Source organism: Palaemon carinicauda, chromosome 22, assembly GCF_036898095.1.
Source record: "Palaemon carinicauda isolate YSFRI2023 chromosome 22, ASM3689809v2, whole genome shotgun sequence".
NCBI classification, from domain to species: domain Eukaryota; kingdom Metazoa; phylum Arthropoda; class Malacostraca; order Decapoda; family Palaemonidae; genus Palaemon; species Palaemon carinicauda.
The window spans coordinates 24,368,312-24,393,311 of NC_090746.1; the positions used below are offsets into that span (position 1 = coordinate 24,368,312).

General features: G+C 33.6%; 1 protein-coding gene across 1 annotated transcript in view; it reads left to right on the top strand.

The window, feature by feature from the left end:
- The window catches only part of LOC137616377 (diuretic hormone receptor-like), a 308,182-nt gene that overhangs the window by 146,399 nt on the left and 136,783 nt on the right, over positions 1 to 25,000 (top strand). The gene's annotated exons all lie outside the window — the stretch shown is intronic.

Here is a 25,000-nt window from a genome sequence, read left to right on the forward strand (position 1 = left end):
TTATCAAAGGTTCACATATATCCAGCCTACATAGGTTTTTTAACTGAGAATACCTGCCCTTATCCTTGAATCCAACTTGGTCGGGTTATCTTCGTTGAAAACCTTTTCATTATTAATTAACCAAAGTAGTGACTTATCCCTGGTGGTTACGTTATTGTCTGGCTGAGAAAAGGAAAACTAGCGCCTTCTGTAGCCAACTCTTTAATGGTTGAGAGGGTAAAAACAAATTAAAACAAAATATTCATCTACACAACACATTTTATATATATATATATGTATATTATATATATATATATATATATATATATATATATATATATATATATATATATATAATTGCTAAGTTACAACCCTAGTTGGAAAAGCAGAATGCTATAAGCCCAGGAGCTCCAACAGGGAAAATAGCCCAGTGAGAAAAGGAAACAAGGAAAAAATAAAAATTCTAAGAATATTAAAATAAATATCTCCTATACAAACTATAAAAACTTTAACAAAACATGAGGAAGACAAATTAGATAGAATATTGTGCCCGAGTGTACCCTCAAACAAGAGAACTCTAACCCAAGATAGTGGAAGACCATGGTACAGAGGCTATGGCACTACCCAAGACTAAAGAACAATGGTTTGATTTTGGAGTGTCCCTCTCCTAGAAGAGCTGCTTCTAGCTAAAGAGTCTCTTCTACCATTACCAAGAGGAAAGTAGCTACTGAACAATTACAGTGCAGTAGTTAACCCTTGGGTAAAGAAGAATTGTTTGGTAATCTCAGTGTTGTCAGGAGAATCTGTAAAGAATATGCCAGACTATTCGGTGTATGTGTAAAAAAAGGGGAAAGTGAACCGTAACCAGAGAGAAGGATCAAACGTAGTACTGTCTGGCCAGTCAAAGGACCCCATAACTCTCTAGCGGTAGTATCTCAACGGGTGGCTGGTACCCCCGGCCAACCTACTACCTACAAACTAAACTAATTGTGTTATGGAAAGATAAAATAGAAAAATGACAAGCAGGAAAAAGGATTAAGAGAGCAAGATTCCTACGACAGCAGATAATGGAAAAGGGCTTATACAAGACAGCGACCCCATATAGAGATGGATGAAGGCTGCAGACCAAGAAGATACTAATGGCGTGAATGTTAATAAAGTAACATCATATGTGCAAACACTAGTGTGATTATTTAATAACAATGTATACAGCTTTACGCAATAACACGTGAACACACTGATATATATATATATATATATATATATATATATAATTCATATTCATATATATATATACCTGTATACACATATTTATACATAAAATCCATATATGTGTTACTGTACTCACATGTTCGTGCGTAAAGATTGCGTCTATAATGTTATTAAACATGCATAGATCTCTATTTCCTACTGTTACTGTGGTAACATTTATCACACACACACACAAAAAAAAAAAAAAATGTCTCCTCATGCAGGTGCTATAACCTGGAGCCCTTTGAAGATCACTGACCTGCTTCAATCTTTTATGGTTAAGCACCTTTTCCCGGCCTTTTGGCCTTAGAGTAGCAAATCTCATTATTTACTTAGGTGTCAACGTGAAAGGATGATAATAATAATAATAATAATAATAATAATAATAATAATAATAATAATAATAATAATAATAATGATAATAATAATGTTAGTATATAATAATAATAACAATAATAATCTTAATAATAATAGTGATTCCAATAATTTTGATAATTCTAATAATTCTGATAATAATAATGCCATGTTAACATAACAATACGGAGAGAGAGAGAGAGAGAGAGAGAGAGAGAGGAGAGAGAGAGAGAGAGAGGAGAGAGAGAGAGAGAGAGAGATTTGACAATATTCTATTTTTTCTCTTCCATACAATAATTATTTCTATTACTGCTAGGTTCAATGATAATAACACATCATCGACAGCAATAATAATAATAATGATAATAATAATAATAATAATAATAATAAATTATAATGATAATAATTATAATAATGTTAGTAATAACAATAACAATAATAATCTTAATAATAATAGTGATTCCAATAATTTGGATAATTCTAATAATAATAATGCCATGTTAACATAAGAATACGGATAGAGAGAGAGAGAGAGAGAGAGAGAGAGAGAGAGAGAGAGAGAGAGAGAGAGAGAGAGAGAGAGAGAGAGAGAATTTGATAATACTGTATTTTTTCTCTTCCATATAATAATTATTTCTATTACTGCTAGGTTCAATGATAATAAGACATCATCGACAGCAATAATAATAATAATAATAATAATAATAAATAATAATAATAATAATAATAATGTTTTTTTCCCCAAGATCTAAGAGAGTAGGAATTCTGGAAAAGACTAATCTCGTTAATATTAAATGAAAACAGCAGGGCTCAACGTCACATGTATTACAAGTGTTTTATTGCAATTATTATTAGCTTTATAACAACAATGCTTAATATCAATATAATTGCCTATTAAAGTGTATTATAACTATTCATAATCAATCCATCTGGGATTTATCACACTTTTTTGGTATAAAAACCTTAAGGAAGTAATACTTCGTACTTTACTTTTGTAATGAAGTATAAGCGTCTCAGAGATGGATGATCATTAACACTGGAAAAACTCTCAAGAATAAAATAAGTCAAAGGCTTTCATAATTCCACTTTAGTGAGATAGCCAGATAGTCTCAGTTAGTCTCAGTAAGCAAGAATTTAAATTTAATTAAGAAGACTAACTCTTTATGAAATAATTTTGAACGCCAAAGGTACAAAGTACAAAGCTTATAAGGAAACCTTGTGCTGTTTTTATTGAAGTTCATAAGGGTTTGATAAGTTTATTTTTTTTATCGTTTTGAAGTCCAAATCTAATTGGTTATCGAAAATGTGCTAATCCGTTTAAAGTTCAAAAGTTATTATTTTGAAAATTGTGTCAATCTTCTTGAGGTCTTCTGATTATCTTGAAGTTTTAAGTTCATTGACTTGATACCTTTTTCTGATCCCCATAAAGTTCAAAGATTGCTAGATTATAAATATTTTCTTATTTTCTCTACATCCAAAGCTTAGTGGTTTGAGACATTGTATTGATTTTCTTAATATCCATAGTTTATCTTGGTTTGATGTCTTGCGCTGCTCTCCCGAAGTTCGTGGTTTGGACATTGTGCAGCTATTCTCTAAATCCAAAGCATATTTATTTAGATGTCCTTCAGCTCATTGGTTTGGATATGTGATGTTAAACTTCTAGAAGTCCAAATCTTATTGGTTTTAGACATTATTCTGATTTTCCTGAAGTTTAAAGGTTAGTGGTTTTATATCATACGCTGAAATCCCTTAAATTCAAAGCTTACTGGTTTGAGGTATTGTGCTGCTATTCTCTTTATTCAAAGTTTATTGGTTTAAACTTTATGTTCTCCTTAAAGTTCATATCTTATTGGTCGAGATATCGTGTATAACACATTAAAGTTCAAAGCCTACTGATTTAAAGAATTATGCCACTTTTCTCTAAATCCAACACTTATTGGTTTAGACTTTATTATCTTCTCCTTGAGGTTCATAGCTTATTGGTAGAGCTATTATAGTGTTGGACATTGTGCTTATTTTATTAGAGTCTACAGCTTATTATTTCAGACATTTCATGTTTGTCTTGTTGAAGTCTAAAACTTATCAGTTTGAGCCCTTGTTCTCTTTGAAGTTCACAGCCTATATTGGTGTGGGATATTAAACTTCTTGAAGTCCAAAGATTATTGGTTTGATGAACTGTGCTGATCATCTCAAAGTCTATAGGTTATTGTGCTTATTTTCATGAAGCTCAAAACTTATTGGTTCAAGGTGTTGTGCTGATTTTCTTAAAGAACGGAACACTTCTTTTTAGACTCTGAGCTGATCTTTTTGAGATTAAAAAAAAAGCGAAGATTAGATGGATAAAAAGTAAAGGCAATTGATATTTCTAAACAATAATATTAAACTGCCATGCTATTATAACATAATCACCAAATTTGTAGGCGATTGCCACTGTGAGAATAATAACTGAAAGTCCAAAAAATTCAAGCAAGCAATCATCTTAAACCGTGTAATAACTTTTTGAAACTTTGAATACCATTTTACACTGATACCTACGTTAATGCATTACAAAAAGGAATACACATTTCTGCCTTGACAAAAAATCTCTCTCTCTCTCTCTCTCTCTCTCTCTCTCTCTCTCTCTCTCTCTCTCTCTCTCTCTCTCTCTCTCAATCAATTATAGTAGATGAATAATAGAACATATAGAGAAAACAATCTTTTGATAGACAGTCACCGTAGTTTTAGACAAAAGAGATCATGTGTGACAAGCAGGGCAATAGACATCATATACCAAGACATTCAAAAGGCTTTTGACAAAGTTCCTCATAGAAAATTAATTGTCAAAATTAGAGCACTAGGCATCATTGACGAGCCAGCTGAATGGATCGAAGATTGGCTAACAAACAGAAAACAGAGTTGTAATCAATGGAGAAGCTTCAAATGGGCAGCTGTTACAAGCATATTGCCTCAAGGATCCGTCCTTAGTCCACTGCAATTTCTGATCTACATTAACGACATAGATTTATGATTAACTAGTAGAATAGACAAATTTGCCGAAACTAGGCATAAATGCTACGAACTCAGAATACGAAGAAGCCTAAAGAGATCTAATGCAGCTAGGAAAATGATCCAGAAAATGGCAAATGCCTTTCAACTGTGGGAAATGTAAAGTCATGCACATAGGCTACAGTAGCCCACAATCAGATTACTCACTGCTGGGTAATGAAATAGAAAGTGTGGATCGGGAAGAAGATCTCAGTATTATTATCAGCAAGGATTTGAAGTTTACCAAACAGAGCATAAAAGCTGAAAAGAAAGCACACACACTAATAGGCTACATAAAGAGACAATTCAAATACAGAAACAATGACACTGTACTTCAGCTGTACACATCCCTAGTAAGACCCCATCTAGAATACGGAGTCCAATTCTGCGCTCCAAATATTCAGAAGGATATAGATAGACTGGAAACAGTACAAGCTAAGGCCACCAAACTAGTTCTAACGCTAAGGCAATTTGGATACAGACGGAGGATGGAACATTTGAACTTATTTGATCTAAAAACTCGATGACTAAGGAGACAATTAATATATGCTTTCAAAATTCTTGAAGGAATAACAAATGTAGATAGCAGCAATCTATTCACAAATCAGTCCAGAGGTAACGGATACAAACTGGAATAGAAAAGATACAATACCACTCAATGTGGAAATTTCTTTACATACAAAATAGCAAATCCTTGGAATAGAATTCCAGCGAATGTAGTGACCAGTAACAAGGTAAATGAGTTCAAGAATAAGTTAGACAAGATCCTAAGAACTCTCTAAATGCTTAAACTAAATTGCTTTACCAAAAACCAAATGGAGTCTCCGCAGATGGACTAGTCTTTGAGACATCCCAAATCCTTGCAACGCTCTCTCTCTCTCTCTCTCTCTCTCTCCTCTCTCTCTCTCTCTCTCTCTCTCTCTCTCTCTCCTTTCAGCTGTCCTGTTCACCTTGTGCGCATATTCCTCTGTCTTTCCGCAAAAACATTCTCTGCAGGGACATGGATAACAGCCTGGTGTTCCATCGAGGTGGAAAAATCTCTGGATTTCGTTCCTCACACAATTCTGTCGGTGATATTGTTTTTTTGCGGGGGGAGGGGGGGGGGGGGGCGGATCGATTTTCCATGCATTTCCAGAGCCGTAATTTTCACTGGATGGTTTTCTCCGTTTCAGTCGGATTTAGCCTCTGTGCCTCTGGGAGCCATGTCATTTTGCACACGAAGAGAAATCTAGTGCGATGAAGGGAGATTTATGGGGAGGGGGGGGGGGGGGGGGGTTAAAACAGTATCAATGATAATGTTTTGGAGTGACGTTCAAGTTTGCCTTCGTTTTCAATAAGGAAATGGATAATAGAATTCATCACTATCATCATCACCATTATAATAAGATCATCACTGCCTATTCTAAAATTATTAGTGGTTTTTATATTCGAATGCCATTAGTGCAAATCATACATATCTTTTTGATGAGTAAAATCAAATAACTAAAATTTTCACCACGTCAAGCACATCACTGTAAAACTTTAGTCTTCGAGATGAAACTGAATTTTGGCGAGATTGTTTCGTCCATCCTCCACTTTCCATACTTCGCTCTTCTTCCATGAAACTTATTTTCTTTTTCTTTTACTGCTCCTAACGCTTATGACCTTTGCATTTAAATCCGATCAGAGCAACAGAAAGTACATTGCGGCATTTATCCTACGTGATTCAATCCCTTCCAGACGCTTTTGTCTTGGTTCTGGAAGTGGAATCATTTCACAACTGCATAACGAAGATGGAGACTGATGTCATGCCACTGGATACTGCTTCTTGCTTTTCGAGGATATTAACAACAACAATAATAATAATAATAATAATAATAATAATAATAATAATAATAATAATAATAAAAATAATAATAATAATAATAATAATAATAATAATAATAATAATAATAATAATAATAATAATAATACCAATAATGAAAAGAAGGGATAGATTTATCTTGGTAATATCTTATGTTTACATCATGTTCCGTGAATAGCATTTATTAATCAATTATATCAGACCTGAGAGAAATTTTTACAAACCTGAACACATTTTGGACAGTAGTGTATCTAACTTAATTGGAAAGTTTTTCTAAGCATAATTTAAGTTCTCTTATGAATAGTTAGTTCATCTATCGTTTAGCAGTTCACATTTGGAGAAAACCATGCTTAAAAATCGATGGGAATTTAATCTGTACTTTAAATTGTATACCTAACTCGTACGTAGCAACCATATTTCAATAAGACTTTTTAATCCTTATATTCCAAAAATGCAGCTTTCAATAGTTTCTCATAGTTTGGGCTACAAGGTGAAATATTCTAATATATATTATAGTAAAATAAGAGAGATTAAGGTAAATGAATTATCCTATCACCCTTGTAAATGTTAGCATTTAGTTCGAGACAATTAGAAGGCTGTTCAGAGAATCCAAACAAGCGGTATAGCCATTTAACAAGGCACAGTCATTATCTTAGATTAGAAGGTAAAATAATTGATGTTTCTTTAATTCTGAATGACTCTCTTATAATTTTAGGTGTGATTCTTGACAGCATATTTACTTTTGAGAGACACATTACGTCAATTTCTTTTTCAAATGTACAAAAAAAGGGCCTATTGAAAAAGTCTTTTAAGATTCTCGGTGATAATCTATTTTGAGGAAATGTTGTTAATCTACCTTGATTTGAGTATTGTTCTCCTGTCTGATCTTCCGCTACTGAATCTAATCTTAATTGGTTGGACAGGAACTTACGGTCTTAAATTTCTTATTCCTGATCTAGATATTAATCTCTGGCACCGTCGTTCAATTAATTCGTTATGCATGTTGCATAAGATTTTTACTAATTCTCATCATCCATTACATTCAGATCTTCCCAACAAAGTACCATCCTGTTCGTAATGGTAGGTATTTAGTTGATTCTAATAGTCATGCCTTCTCCATCATGAGGCTCAATACTACACAGTATTCAAGAAGTTTTATTCTTGCTATGAACAAGTTGTGGAATGATCTTCCTCATCATAAAGTTGAATCGGTGGAACTTCAAAACTTGCAGCAAATGTTTTTATGTTGAACAGGCTGTCATAAGTCTCTCTATATAGTTTATGTATTTGGTTTTAATTGTTCATTAATGCTCTTGTTGTTTGTTTATTTCGTTATATCATATTCTCACTGGGAGACTTTTACTTATTGGAGCCCTTAGGCTTTTAGCATACTGCTTTTCCAATTATAGCCGTAGCTTAGCTAATAATAATAATAATAATAATAATAATAATAATAATAATAATAATAATAAAATGCTACCGCCTTACATAAATGATTAATTCGTGTTTTATGGCGTATTTCGATGAGGATCTTGTCATGTTTACATACTTTTACAAATAGACATTTAATCAGAACAAAACATCTGTTTACTTTTCCCTACATCTATGTCCGAGTCACTGTCTACTCCTGATTTATAGAGAGAGAGAGAGAGAGAGAGAGAGAGAGAGAGAGAGAGAGAGAGAGAGAGAGAGAGAGAGAGATCAACGGCTAGTCATTCGAAAGGGAACAATGTTTTGAATCCCGGTGTTACCAAACGGCAGTGAAACTTTCTAAAAACACCTTCATGAGTTGAACTGCCCAAGTATGTGAGCTGAGTAAACTGCATTTAGTCCCTAAGACTAAAAGCAAGTAACTATACAATTGCAGAACGTAGGTCATTATAGATTTGTCCATGATAATTGGACGTATTCAATAATTTCCTGTTTAGTAAATATTTATCAAAATCTATCAATATTTTCATTCTTTTGAGCTCGTTTAGTCTGAGATTTTATTGATGTATTATTAACTGAACTGATTTCGTAATTAGGTCGTAATCTCTGTCTCTCGCTCTTTCACAAAGCCGTTTTACTAGTAAATCTGTCTCATTAACTTCCATTAAAACCTCACTGAACATGTTTGGCTTCGAATTGCAGATATATGGCTCAGGTTCTTATATCAAACCCTATCATATCCCATTGGCTGATGCATATTCCATTATTCCTTGGACTTATTTTGCTGGCGAGACAAAAGGACTCTCCAGTTGGCAACAGCACCTTTACTGCTTCATGAGAATTACCAACATTAATTTGTGCGAAAAGGGCCAATGAATGCCCTTATCGTACTGCGAGAATAATAAAGACCAATGAAAAAAAAAAATACTATTTGATCACGAAGGACGAGACAGGCAAGTTTCTTGAAATGAGGAAAATGCAGGAAACTTCCAGATGGCAACAGCGCGTGTACACCAGCAACAGAATTGCTGGCATTAATTTTGAGGGAGACTTAAACAAATGACCCATCCGAGCCGGAAGGGGTGAGGGCTTCGCGGAATAAAGTAGCAGAATAAAGAAGTGGGCGGATCTCGGAAGCTGTAAGGGGAAAGCGGCTGGACTGGGGAAAACTGGACTGGCTATAGACATAGGAAAAAAGAGGAATGGTTTCATGAGTAAAATTATAATGAAAACGATATCAATCAATGATTTTCATACCAGACTTGTAAGAAGTACTGTTACTAATGTAATAATAGTATCAACGGCAATATTTTCATCAATATCTCTGCCATTTTGTTCCCCCAAATATGTCATCCTGAGCTACGTAAGCCTTTTCGTAATCCCATCCCTCTTTTTCTTTTTCTTCTAACAATAGGGTATAGACCCCTCCCCTTTCGGAAACAACTATACCTAATCGAAGAAAGTCCCGAGGAAATATCTATCGTTTTCAACAGCACTTTGTCTCCTGATTAGCCTCATCCTTCTTGCAGGACTTCCGGAAGTCTGATAAAATATCCCTACTTTTCTTTCTATCCATTTCGCAAGTTACAATACAAACAAATACCAGGCCACACAAGCGAGTTTTAGTGCATAATTCCACATTTTGAGATTAAATTTAACGCATGTAACAAATTTATCTCAAGCACGTTTGGTAAGACGAGGCTACGTGAACTTAAATATCGGCCTCTTCAATTTTCCCAAAATGAATTGCTGTCCAGGTCGAAGTTACTCGGCAAAATGCCAGATTCCAAATAAGGTTCCTGACACAGAAGGCCAACTTACTCTACCACTTTGTCTTTCTGTCTCTTTCTATGTATGTGTCTATGAATGTACGTACACTGAAATTCAAATTCTTATGCTGATGAATCTGGTACAAATCGTAATTTCTTGTTGTTGATGACCTTCAGCTTTTAGGGCAACAGCGGACTTCTGTCATAGGAACTTTGACATTTTCTCGAAGAAATTTCATTTAGATTACAATGTAGTTGGGCCATTCGTTATTTGCCTAAAGTTTGTCATCCAAAATACTCAAAATTTCATTCCAACAAATGAATGTTTTTAAATGTACATCAATGGATTAAGCTACTAGATGCCATTATTTAGCCTAAACTTAATGAGAAAAAAAAATCACAAAGGTAAAAAAAAAAAAAAAGGGGGGGGGGGGGCCGAGGGACTTGACCCAAAAGAGTATTCAATTTCGTATTTCCTAATTAAGCACGAGAGTAACTCCATAGCATCTCCGTGATAAGCGGCTTCGTTTTCATTTCTATTTCTTTTATTGGATTTAATTTTCTGTCTGGAAAGGTCTTCCATTTATAATTCAGTAAATCCTCTTTCCCATAAGAATTAAGGCAGTATCCTCTCTCCTGCCTTTCTTTATGAGTGCAGGGACTCGTCTTTTTTTATACTCTTTCATTGAGCTTTCCAATTTCTTTCTGACGATCATCTATTCTTTGTTTCTTTTATGCCTTTGCTATTCCGATACATTGTTAGTTAAGTTTTGCTTTTTTGATTTTTAGAACAACTAATTCTTTCTTCGTAGACCTACTCAACAGTAAACATCTCTCTCTCTCTCTCTCTCTCTCTCTCTCTCTCTCTCTCTCTCTCTCTTTCTAGTTATCCATTTATAATTCACCTTGACTTATTAAACATATCTCAAAACATTTTCCAAACAATTTTGTCCTTATAGAAGTGTTTCTTTAATCTTTCTGTTTACTATCAAAATTCAAAAGCACTTTAAATCTAATGGCTTCCGCCTATATACCCCTCAGGTCTTTTGTCTTCCAGACGCCTAAAAACTTTCTTTCAAAGTTTGGTCTGCTAAAAAGACCTAGAACATACTTCTTTTACATCGTGCATGCTACCTTCAGTTAATTTTTTTCTTTGCATCTGTCGTAGCTGGAGGAGAAAATGAAATTACGTTCCCTACTTCGTTGGTTTTTTTTTTTACTCCTATAAACTAAACTAAAGACTGACAGGCAGCGTAACTTTCGTAACACGTGATGTCATGCAAATTCCGCTCTCCATAAAACCCAGCGAGCTTACGCTGTATTGCATTTGCCGATATATCTGTTTCTGCGGAAATGCCCCGCGGATTCCTAGGCAGATCACGTTGTTTCCAAAGCCTCTCTTTCTTTGGGTTCCCAGGTTCTATCACCCGACTTTGAAGTTTCATTTCCATGTCCAATACTATACTATTTTTGGAATGAAGATTTTCACAAAAATACGGATATACGTAAATGAATATATGTATGTATAGAAACACACACACACACACACACACACACACATATATATATATATATATATATATATATATATATATACTGTACTGTATATATATTTACATATATATACTTATATACATATATATATATATATATATATATATATATATATATATATATATATATACTGTACTGTATATATATTTACCTATATATATATATATATATATATATATACTTATATACATATATATATATATTTATATATATATATATATATATATATATATATATATATATACTGTACTGTCTATATTTACATATATATATTTATATATATACTTATATACATACACACACACACACACACACACACACACACACATATATATATATATATATATATATATATATATATATGTATATATATATACTGTATGTGTGTGTGTGTGTGTGTGTGTGGGTATAGACAAACGCACACACTCAAACACATATATGCATACACATATATACACGCATTATTTATATATATATATATATATATATATATATATATATATATATATATACATATATATATATATATATATATATATATATATATATATATATATATCGAAATATCTTGGGTAATCAACTGGGTACTAAAGAAGTCTTTCGTGATATTTTACATTGGCAATTCATGTATCTTTTTTTTTTTTTTTTTTTTTTCACTTTTCAGTTATTATTGTTAGCTAATGAATTCTATTCTCAATCCATTTGAAATTTGTGTTTTCTTGTTCCTAATATGATAAGAAAAGATGTAACTGCAGCATGACATCTCTCTTGTGAATTTACCGGCATTTTTTACGACACACTCAAGCCCTTGGCTTTTCCCTTCATTGGAGTTTCTTTTCACCAAAAAGGCCTTTTTTTGTTCCTCCTCCCGGAACTAAGAGAAGATTCGCTTTCTGTTTCTCTTCTCGTTTCTAGACGTCTCTCATATTTTGCCTTCATTTGCCTTGATTTGTTTTTGCAGCGCCATTTTGCTGACGAGGAAGGTTTCCTGGTCATGTTGTGGTCTGATGTATGCCTTGCATGTGAAAATGTATTTATTTTGGAAAAAAAAAAGAAAAAAAGAAAAACATTTTCCATTATCTTGAGGCTTTTTTAATATAATGTTTCGTATAGCCTTTACGAGAGAGAGAGAGAGAGAGAGAGAGAGAGAGAGAGAGAGAGAGAGAGAGAGAGAGAGAGAGAGAGAGAGAGAGAACTTTCTCCTAATAATTTAACTTTTTTTATAATTCAGTGTTCCGTATAGACTTTTTGAGAGAGAGAGAGAGAGAGAGAGCGAGAGAGAGAGAGAGAGAGAGAGAGAGAGAGAGAGAGAGAGAGAGAGAGAGAGAGAGAGAGAGAGAATTTCTGCGCTGAGATCTCCTCGCACTGGTTGAAAGCAGAGCGCTTGGAGTATAATTCCAAAGATTTATCTTGGTCCAAATCACCCGGAAAGTTATCAGATGGAATCTCGACAGTTTCTGTTTTTCTTCTCTTGCCTAAAACTTATTTTTCTTTTTTTTTTTTCACTTTAGCCTCGGTTTAAACCACAATCTTATTGTCTGTATATAGAAGACCGAAGCGAAATTCTTTTAAATTTTAAGCTCAAAGAGATATCATTATAACATTAACTTGGAGTGTCAATCTAAGACATTCAATTTCGTACTAGAATAGGTAATTTCCCTATAAATGTTTTATGGGGGACTAAACTATTTTTTCTGCAGTGTATCCTCTAATTTCTGTAAATTGGGATTTTTTTTCAGCACCAAAATTCTTTTCTTAATAAGAACTTCTTAAATCTTTTCATGAATCATCAAGAGCTCTGATTTTAGTCTGATGAAAAGGAACGAAAAAAGACTGCAATTCTCGTCCAATCTTGAATCTCAAACTGGCTCTCCCCAATTATATTCCTCTCTCGTAATTCATCAAAGATATCATTCTTTTCTAAGGGATTACGAGAGTGGTTGTTTCCGTAATATCTTTCTTTATATAAATGTGAAAGCATAAATTAGATTTTGATAAAGGCTTTCATCTGCTCAGAGCGAACCTTTTAGAATTGAGTTGCTCTAGAGCACCATGTTTTACCCCTCTTTAGTCTTCGAATGTTTTTTTTTTTTTTTTTTTTTTGCATACAAAACATAATAAAGGTGATAATTTCAGTAACGCCATATTGCCTGTGAAAAGTGATAACTGGTTAAGCTATTAAAACCTTCCACGATATTAATCAATCTTCAAATTAGAATATACATTTGTAAAGTATCTCTCCATCACATTCTTAGTACTTCTTCACATGAGACGAATTTATAAGCCAGTTCCTATCCCTTTTAATGTAAAACGTAAAATTCTATCATTTATCGCTCCTCTCTAACAGTTAACATCACATGAGCCAAAGACACAACCTTCGAAAATATTACCGCCGATAAATCCCTAGAGTTGGCCAAGACTTTAAAATCTAAAGCTTCTCATGGGGAAGTGAGAGGGACATGCTTGGTTTGAAAGGAAAATATTTAACAGCTTCTCTGCTTAATTGATGGCATCCCGGTCTTTTAAACAGGAGAACAGTAAATAATTCAGGGAATACGGAGGACTGCTGGGAATACCACATTTCAGAGAAGTTATGAAATGTCTCTCTTATATATTCATATATACAGCCTTACACTTGCTCTTTATTATATAGAAGTGTGTGTGTTTACTCATTTAGAAATATTTTCCTGCAAACAAATGCAACGAAGGATGACCTTCATCCGCTGAAACAATGCAATCTCTGGGTATCTGGATTTTTACTTGCCAACGCCATTTTCTTTATAAATGACCAGTTTTTCACCAGACTCAAGAGGATCTCAGCCATTTGTTCAGAAGTCATTCCCACACCATCTTCCCTTCTGATTGTCGTAACTGCCGATGTAAAATATAGATATTTTTATGTTTCATTGCTATCTAGTAGTTTTCTTGTCGTCTTACCAACTAGTTCTCTTTTACTCCTCTTTACGGAAAATCATTGGGGAAATTTGCTCCCTTTAGATATTCCTAAATTGAAAAACGCTGTGACATGTTTGAAAAAAGGCACGAGTCAGAGAAAATTGTTGGGATCTATCTTCTTGATTATGCCCATTATGATCCGTCCCTTTCATGAGAGAGAGAGAGAGAGAGAGAGAGAGAGAGAGAGAGAGAGAGAGAGAGAGAGAGAAGTCAAACATGGTGAGAGGTGGTATCCCGAGAGGTACACTCGGAAACAGCAACAGTCGTGATTTAGATAGGAAATGGGAAGGGGGTGGGAAGTTTTGATTCTGTGTGTGTGAGTGCATATCTAACTAAATATTTTATTACATAAGAGGGGTCTCTCTCTCTCTCTCTCTCTCTCTCTCTCTCTCTCTCTCTCTCTCTCTCTCTCTCATGAAAGGGACGGATCATAATGGGCATAATCAAGAAGATAGATCCCAACAATTTTCTCTGACTCGTGCCTTTTTCTCATACCCGAGGACAGGGAGTGACCGAGTATTTATACGTCTATTAATGCCGATGAGCGTGACCAGTTATATATATATATATATATATATATATATATATATATATTAAATATACATACATAAATATACATATATATATATATTTTATATATACACACATATATATATATATATACATATATATATTAAATATACATACATAAATATACATATATATATATATATTTTATATATACACACACATATATATATATATATATTATATATACATACATATATATACATATATATACATATATATACATACATATATATACACACATATATATATATACAGTATATATATATATATATATATATATATATATATATATATATATATATATATATATACTGTATATATATATATATGTATATTTATATATATATATATATATATATATATATATACACACGTATATTATATACATACATATATATATATATATATATATATATATATATATGTGTGTGTGTGTGTGTGTGTATATATATATACTGTATATATAACCAGACAGTTCCTTTATATTATAAGGGAGAGCCTGTTAATTTTTCTTTGGATTATATGTCGACAAAATCTTTAAAACGGCTCGTAGATAACCAAGGACCTTAAACGCATCGATTTACAACCGTAAATTATGTAGATAAGGCAAATGAATCGGAACATTAATACATACCTAAAAAAAGCCGAAAGATTTGAAACTAATTTATGTCGTGTTTGCCTTTCATTTGCAATTTTCGTTGAGAACTCATTGCTGTCTCTGGATCATGACCTCCCAATCCGTCATAACTTCCCAAGAGATAAATGCTATCATTAGAAAGAAGTTCGAAAATTGTATGTTTTTTTTTAAACATCTTTTTTTTTCTTTTACCCAAACCTTCAAAGACATTTCAACAATGAAACCAGTGTTACAAAAGGCATAAATAATCAACCATAGCTCATCAGAAAAGTATAAGTGGATAATCAGTGCACGATAAGCCTGGCAATTAAAAACGCTAATCAATGAAATTAAAAGCAGAATGTTTGGTTTCCAAAGGCTTGAGGTGTTTCAAAAGGCATCATTACAAAATATGCTTTATCCAATCGTAGTCATCGAATTATAATCTAAGTCTTTTTAAAATGAAACGAAAATGATACTAACAAATAGATCAGAAGACATTTAAAAATAGGTTATACTGGAGGAAATATAACAAACATTGGTAAGTGAATAATTGAAGGTAAGAGAGAAAGCATATTACATACAGGTTTTCGACTATAAAATACGCTCGTCAGACAAAGAAAAAAAAAAACGTTTCTAAAATTTGCACCCTAAAAATCTATATCTTAAATATACACATATGATTCACTTAGTCTACAATAAAATCTGTGGTCTTGATCTCTTCAATTGTTGCCTTTCATAGCCTTTCTTGTTTGGTATAATGACTTTGAAGAAACGTTCCCAGATGAGAGGATTTCCCCTATTTTCCTTGAGAATAGTGAAATTAACTCAGAGTCCTCGGCTTTTGCTAAGAGGTACAATTAATCTTCCAAATCTCCTTACCGGTATTAGACAGTTCTTGCCATTAAGTTTGAGAATAATTCAATTACAGCTATACCGCTGCTCATGTTACCCAAAAAGGATTGGATGACCAGCATGATGTCAGAAGTCTTCCTCTTAATAGCCCATTGAGTCTTTTTGGAAAAGAAGGATGGGCTAGCAATCCATTACCTCTATAGTGGCATTTTCTTAATGGCTTACATATGTTTCCTACAGGACATTTCATACTTTTGTAGTTCTTTTAGATTCTTTGAGGGCAGCTTTTGATGACAAATAACGTCAATTTCTTGTTCCCATTTATTCTGTCACGACGGCTGTCTTTAATAAGTGACCACTAATTCGTTATCTTTCCAATCCCCTATATATATGGGAATTCGTATTTTCAACCCATTCCTATATATGTATAGGATTGCAAAACTTGAGAAAATCTGTAGTTCTTTGGTAAAGCCATAGGATGGCAAAACAGATGTGGTGACAATAAAAATAAAGAGATAAATATACGTATTTGCCACCAAACTGGCCATAAAAAACCTTAAGAATCACGGAATTGTGAATATTCTTGTAGGAAACTTATTAATGCCCCTAAAGCAACTGCCTTTAATTAGAATTATATTCGAGAAAAACCATGTCTTACATTAATTTATAACATTGGACACGAAGAAATTGGAGAGACGCAGAGAAGATACTCCGAGAATATGTTAATGAATCTCCAGTCAGAACACACCAAATTACTGTAGCGAAGGAATGGTCGAATACCCGGAAAAGATGGATGGCACCGTAGACCTAATGGATGCCTCTAATTTTCTACACCTAACGTAAATCAGTAGTCACTTGATTAAGCCATTCTGTGGCGAAACAGCTGTCGAGACAGAATAAATGGGAGAAGGAAATATAGACGTATATTTTACCAGAATCTTACCCAGGGGAAGTAAAAAAAAAAAAAGGAAACTACAGAAGTAGGAAGATTCAAATTTAAACATATTGACGCCACACACACACGCGCGCGCGCGCGCGCGCGAACACACACACATGTATATATATATATTATATATATATATATATATATATATATATATATATATATGTATATATATAACCCAAAAAATTAGTGAACATATGACCAAAAGAGAGGTAAAGCAGCACGAAAAAATGGCCTAACAATTGATTTAATAATAGATAGAGAAGTTTTTATACTTGTAAAACTTGCTGTACTTTACAAAAAATGTCTGCAAGAACGCTCTATACCTACTCCTTGGAAAAATTTCATCATTATAATAATTCATAAAAAGGCAGACAAAATGACCTGAATATTATCGCCCAATAAGTTTACTTTCATTAATATATAAAATGTTTACGAAAATCATATTAGGCAGAATAGAAAGACAGCCAGACTTTAATCAAACACGATAGCAGACAGAATTTAGAAGCGGGCATTCAACAACTGACCATATCCATATAATTGACCAGCTAATGGAAAAATTAGCAGTATATGACAAACCAGTATATACGGAACTTATAGAGTAAGAAATTTTTTGATTCGGCCAAAATCTTCAATAGTAATGAAAGTCCTTCAAAGACAAGAGATGAATCTTGCGTTAGAATCCTTGAAGATATCTGTATAGGATATATAGCAATCTTAAAAGTAGAGAAAATGCCAGTTAAGAAAGGAGTTAGACAGGGAGACCCATCTCTCCTAAATTATTCACAGCATGTCTAGAAGTGATTTCCAAGAGTTTAGATTCGGAAACTGTAGCAGTTAATATTAATGGGGGAGGACCTTAACAACTTAAGATTGCAGATGGCATAGATCAGTTTAATGTATCATGGGATGAATTGCAAAGATGATAGAAGATTTGAATAGAGAAAACAGATATGTAGAAATAAAAATTAATATGAGTAAAACTAAGATATTGTTCAATAATAATGCTGAGACAGCAAAAAAGGGTTATGGACGAACCTCTATAGACTGTATATGAATATACGTCGTTAGGGCAGAGAGTAAGCGTTTTCCCCAGGACATGAGGCCAAAATTGAAAGAAGGATAAGCATGGGATGGAGAGATTTTGGTAAACAAAATTAAATGACACAAACTGAAATACAACTTTCCCTAAAAGGAAAAGTATTCAATCAAGAAAGTCCTACCAGTATTAACGTATGTATCGGAAACCTGGAGCCTTACTAAAGCCTTGGGACATAAGCTAGTTACAACTGAAAGAGCTATAGAGAGAATAATGATGGGGATAACACCAAGAGACAGAAAAAGAGCAACATGGATACGAGAGCACACTAAGTAGAAGATATATTGAAAAACATGTAAGAAAAATAAATAGACATGGGCAGGACAAATGAGAATGGCAGGTAATAGATGAACATTAAGAATAACGGAATGGATTCTTAGAGATTATAAAAGAAGCAAAGGAAGGAAGAGAAAATGATGGACTGACAAGCTAAGAAAATTTACAGGTATAGACTGGCATAGATAGACCATAAACAGACGGGAGAGGAAGGACATGTCTGGGGCCTTTGTCCTGCAGTGGACTTGTTACAGCTGATGGTGATGCTGCTGAGGATATACAACTATACACCTACTTTTAAATAAACTGAAGAAAATTGTAAATTAGACTTTTTGGTTGGTTGAAAGTTTAAACAAGCGAAAGCCACTACCACTTGTTACGTGATAAGGTAATATTTGGATCACACATTCACGTATCTTGCTCCCGTTTACTCCCGTAGGTAGAAATCGTCTCCCCCCCCTTTTTTTTTGCTCTGTCGTGGAGAGTATATAGTGTATGCGGTAGACGTATGTCTGACGGGAACCATTGCGACTCCAGCCCATTGTACTGTACAGTTAGAATCAAAAGAACGCCGACACTCAGGGAAAATCTTTCGTCAGATGTGTCTAGTGTTCCCATGACAAAACAGACAAGGAGTTGCTCTTCTTACTACTACGAAATGGGCGGAGCATTCTCAAACCTTAGAGAATCAGACATTAAAGGGTTGCCTTTGTTAGCAAAAGCATACAAATGTTACAAATCGAGTTGCCATATTTCAATTCTGTATAATCATTTGACATCTCAACTATTCACTACAAATACAAAACATACACACACACACACACACACACACACACACACATATATATATATATATATATATATATATATATATATATATATATATATATATATACTACATTATTTTTCAATTGCTACTTTTTTCGTAGGAGGGACAATAGTAGACACTTTCCAGGGAAAGGGGACGAGGTTCTCTTTCACCCCCCTTCCCCGGCCAGTCCGACACTGAGGAAATAGGGAAGTCATTTCTGTTTTAGGGTCGTGGAAACACAGGCTGTATCAAGAATCTACATTCAACCTAAGATATTGTATCATTGCCTGAATGTTATTTGATAACCGTTAATGTTCTAGCAAATTTGGCTATTCTAATTCATCATTATTTGATTTGTAAAAGATAGCAGCATTAGAATAAAGTAGCTGCTGTTGATGGAAGGTTGATAAGAACAAAATTTAAGTCTTAACTTTGCATAATAGATAACCGATGATGGATATAATAGATAGTGATGACTGCAAAGCACCTTGAATACAAACAGAATCTAGCATTTCGTATCGAAAAAAAATTATAGTTTGGTAAATGAGGACGCTATCACATTCTGGCAAAGGGTTTCAAAAATTAGTTTTATTGACAAATCATATAAAAACAAAAACTATTTAGTCTCCGAACGACATAATTTTCTGAAATTTTGTCATGAAACTATGATATACATATTTTCCAAAAAGGAATTCTCCTCTAATTTCTTGAAAAAAAATACACGAATAGATAACATACGCACGAAATGATTCCCCATTCTAATACCCTGATTGTAGGTTATCAATGATTGTATAATTGCTAGTGGCTTTATCTTGAGAAATTAAACAGCTTTGAGATCAAACTAACTTTTTATCAATTTCAAGTACAAAGGTCTTATAATCTTGATTCAAATAGGCTTAGCTTTGTATGATAAAGTCCTTATTTACAGTGATCAAGTGCCCGAATTACCACAGCTATGTGGTGCTAGATGTGGGTCTTTTGACCGGGTGAATTACGCCAGGTAGATGGGCGCTTAACAAGCGAAAAATGCATTACTATCCGTGAAGCTCTAGTTCGGATTGTTTGAGCAATAGCTATCCATACCAGCTCCTCAGCCTATCAGGGTAGTAGTTGAACCACAATTTCTACAGCTGGTGCCGTAAGCGGGAGAAGGGAAAAACCAAATATTAAAATATCTTGGAAATAAATGTTTGATTGTCATTTTAATCACTAAATCACACAGCTGAGGAGCGATACTTATGGATTCCTATATATTTTCTCTCATTCTTTGGATTTTATTTCCTGAGCTTCTTCCTCTATCCCCTGATACATTATTTAACATTTGTGTTGTTTTTTATCATTATTTACTCATTTATTTATTAAAGATTATCTTTAAAATGAATGCCCTTCTGCCTTGGTGCTCGTCTTAGAGCGTTAACTTTGGTTGTTAGCTTCTCACTGTGCCTTCATAAAAGAAATTTCTACCAAGCGGCAACATGAAGCTCCTTCACTTGACCATTCCGACTTGGAACTATTTTATATTTGTGTGAAGCCAAGACAGGATATTCATAAGCTGGATTCCGTAATAAGGCATTTGGAGATCTGAATTTCACTTTCCTCTATCTTAGTTTTTACAATTTCCACTGTGAAGCATGCTTCCATGAATAAGTGGTGCCACTCAGATTTTTTATACGATATATATCCCATTCCTTTATCATTATTCCAGTTAACCGGTTAGATTTTTCCACAGAGCATTTAAGGTATATAGAGGAGTACAAAATATAATGATCAAACTATATGCAGCCGGGCAAATGTTGGCATACGGAACCTTAAGGAACCAAATCCTCCAAACGCCCAAAAGCAAGAGACGACTCACTAATTATAGCTATTTTTCCCCAAAATCCCCCATTATTTGGATAAGCATTTGAATCTAACAAAATAATCCCGTTATTTGTACCCTGTAATAACTATCTCCAGTTTTCCATTTGGTCACGATAATTATCAAGTGAATAAAGCACTTGTGATAAAGATTGAATTAGCACTATAGCAAAGATTTTACTGTATATGTTTAAAATTTTAGTTCAAATGGCAATGCTAACCATTTTAGGCCAAGATAATAGACTGTGAGACGACAAAGCTCAAGGAATGGGAATGTAAAAAAAATTATGAATAAAGGGAAAGTGGCTTTGGGTCTAAAGACTGAAACGGCGCATACCCCTGAATCTGAATAACTTGAGAAATATTTTACAATATAGTATCCTCACGTATTACGAAATGTTACAATCTATGAATATCTATAAACTGGAAGTAGTTTATAGTAGTCAATCTAGCATCTGAAAAATGATAAGCTTTTGGGAGCATAGTACAATCATTTCTATTGGAAACATTGCATAATAATGACAAACAAAATTTTGAGATGTATAAATGTCTAAAAAGTTGTTTATCTGCTGGTAGATTACTTCATTAACTCGAGTAAGATCAAACCATTTGATCTCTCTCTCTCTCTCTCTCTCTCTCTCTCTCTCTCTCTCTCTCTCTCTGAACGTCCTTAACACGTCCTTAAGGTTAGTATAAGTCATGTATGGTGTTTTTTTTTATTAATATTTTACAACGTAGAACCGTAACTGAATCTACTTTTTTTCATTCATCGGTAACTTGAACAAGACTAATGTCAAAATAAGCTAATGTAGCTGTTAATGGAAGGAATTGTTTAGCTACGACACTCCAAGATTTTCTACATGATTTTGTGGGTTCATGATATATATATATATATATATATATATATATATATATATATATATATATATATATATATATATATATATATATATATACACAAACACACACACATATATATAAATATATATATATATATATATATATATATATATATAATATATATATATATATATATATATATATATATATATATATATATATATACAGTATATATGTTAGTGTATTTGTATATTCAGTATTTGTAGTGAATATTTGAGACGGCAAATGATAACTGAGTATGATATATGGCTACTCGATTTGTAACATTTCAATGCTTTCGCTAACAAAAACAGCCCTTTACTCTCTTTGATTCGCTAAGGTTGGAGGAGGCTCCGCCCATTTCGTAGCAGTAGTAAGAAGAGAAACTCGTTGTCTGTTTTGTCATGGGAACACTAGAGACATCTGACGAAAGATTTCCCCTGAATGTCGGCGTTCTTTTGATTCTAACTGTACGTACGTTTGTGTTTACGTTTAACGTAAGCATGTTCCCGTTATCGGTCGGTTTGACGTGTGAACAGGTACGTCATTGTGCAGTCAAACGTTAGGACCAATTCGTCATACCCAACACGTTTAAACATACAGTATGTGCTGTTTTTAGTTGTTGTAGTAGAAGAAACAATTATTTTCTAATTTCCTTTAAAATAAATATTTGGTTTCAGCCCACAAGCTGTATCAATTATTGTAAACAATTTTGGGTAAAGTTTAAATATAACTTAAAACACAGTCTTTAAAAACTTCATGCTAAACCGCAAGGAATTAAGAATAAAACTCTCTCTCTCTCTCTCTCTCTCTCTCTCTCTCTCTCTCTCTCTCTCTCTCTCTCTCTCTCTCTCTCTCTCTCTCTCTCTCTCTCACTCAAAGTAAAATAGAATTTCATAGGATCTTTTGACGACCGCTCCCTCTTTTAGAGACATGCTAATCCGTTGATTATTAGCCAAGGTAAAAGAATCATCAGCCATGAAGAGCAGGAAAGCCAATCTGTGCGAAATAATACCATTTAATAACACAGGAGACGGCGGCTCTTGACCAAAGGCCGGTGTTTGGCCCAAACTTGGTTTTAATTTGAGCGAACATGTGTGTAGGCAATTCTACTGACTATTCCAGGAAATATACTTGAGAGATTCATTTCATAAGTTTTTATTATTACTTGCATTATGTATTTACTTCTTTTACTTAATTTTATGTTACTTTATTATGGTATTTTAAGTATCATTACCTCTAATATGATATTGATTAGTTCTTTTAATATATTTGAAAAGTTTAATTTCATGTGGTGTTATTATTTTCATTATGTATTTGAATCAACTCCTTAATATAACATGATACATACAGTAGCACAGACAACGGAGACTGAAACCAAGTTGTTTTGGGAAAATACACGATATTGTGACAAAAGTATAAAATATACAAAAACAGATGCCGGGTCACCAAACTAGTGAACTGAAATATTTTGAGGCCTTTTAAATGCCACCTGGTCCGATGTTTCCAAAATTTTCCGATAGGATGTCGATCAGAAATGTTGCCACATATACCCGGTCGAATTTCCCTATCAAAATTTTACCAGCCATACGCGTTGTTTATGACTGACCTACAAGGTATATGTCTCTGACCTACGTGCTACCGTCAGCAGGCCGTCAAACCCTCAAAATTTGTACACTCACGCATGTACAGGCTTGAGTTCCGAACGTGATTTGCATCCAATCTGATGCCAGGCGGTACGTGCGCCAACCCCCGAAAAAAACGTGGCGCCACACGCTAGACGTACCAACATCCCCGGTTTTACTTCGCAAGCCCAAAGTGTGACGCGTTTAGTTGCCAACTACCATTAAATCCTCTTACGGGAGAAAACAGGAGCAAAATATGCGAATGTGAGATCGTACCATTAGCATAGTTTGAAATCGACAAGTAAACTTGAACTACATGTCATTGATCCACCAAAGAAAAGGAGAGCAATTATAAGACATCAGTATCCTTAGCACGATGTCATTCAAGAATCTAACGAAAGAATAATTGTTTTATTAAGACTTCTTTAAAGTCACAACTTCTAACGGTAGTTAGATGGGCAAACACTTGTAGGCCTATTATTATTAGTATTACCTTTGCATAAAAATCTTATGATAAAGAGATTACACGAAGAATAAAATCGGCGACTTTTTTTCTGGTAATATAATGCTATATCAGGTAAAAGATACAATCATATCAGTGGTAGCTTCAAAAACGTCTATTCTTACAGCTTTACCTTGATCCTTTTTAAACTGAAAGAAATGAATTGGTGGATTTATTTTTTCAGCATTATCATCATTACACATTCTCATTGAAAAGACACTAATGGATGTAACACTACTTGAAAGTCTTATTAACGAAGAATAAAGAGCTAATATATAGGGCAGTGCAAAAATTTGTATATAAATCAAGTTATTTAAAATTGTAAATGATTATTCTTTGATAAATCAAGAGTACCCTTACGTGAAGGGAGGAAAAAGTTATGGAACATTAACTTTGAAAACTCTCAAGACCGATAAATGTGGTTAAAATAATCATAAATGCATTATAAATAACAACAAACCCATAAAAATAATGCAAAAGAGCGTGGCGCTTTACAATATACTTTATGAATATACAAAGAACGTATTTCAAACAAAATCTATTTCAGCTTATATGTTCTTTAAAAAAATATCAGTTATCATTTCTTTTTGTTCAACGAGTTTGTTGTACAAAATATTTCTTTGTCATCCGACAAATCAAATAGTTGGTACAATTTTCCCCCTCATTTGTAAAAAGATTTTCTATTCAAATCCCCCAAAATTTTCAATTGTCTTGAAAATCACTCCCACCCCAAATCGATGGTAGAATTCATTGAAACCTGCAGAGATAAATTGTACTTCAAACCTGACATGACCCTTATATCTATTC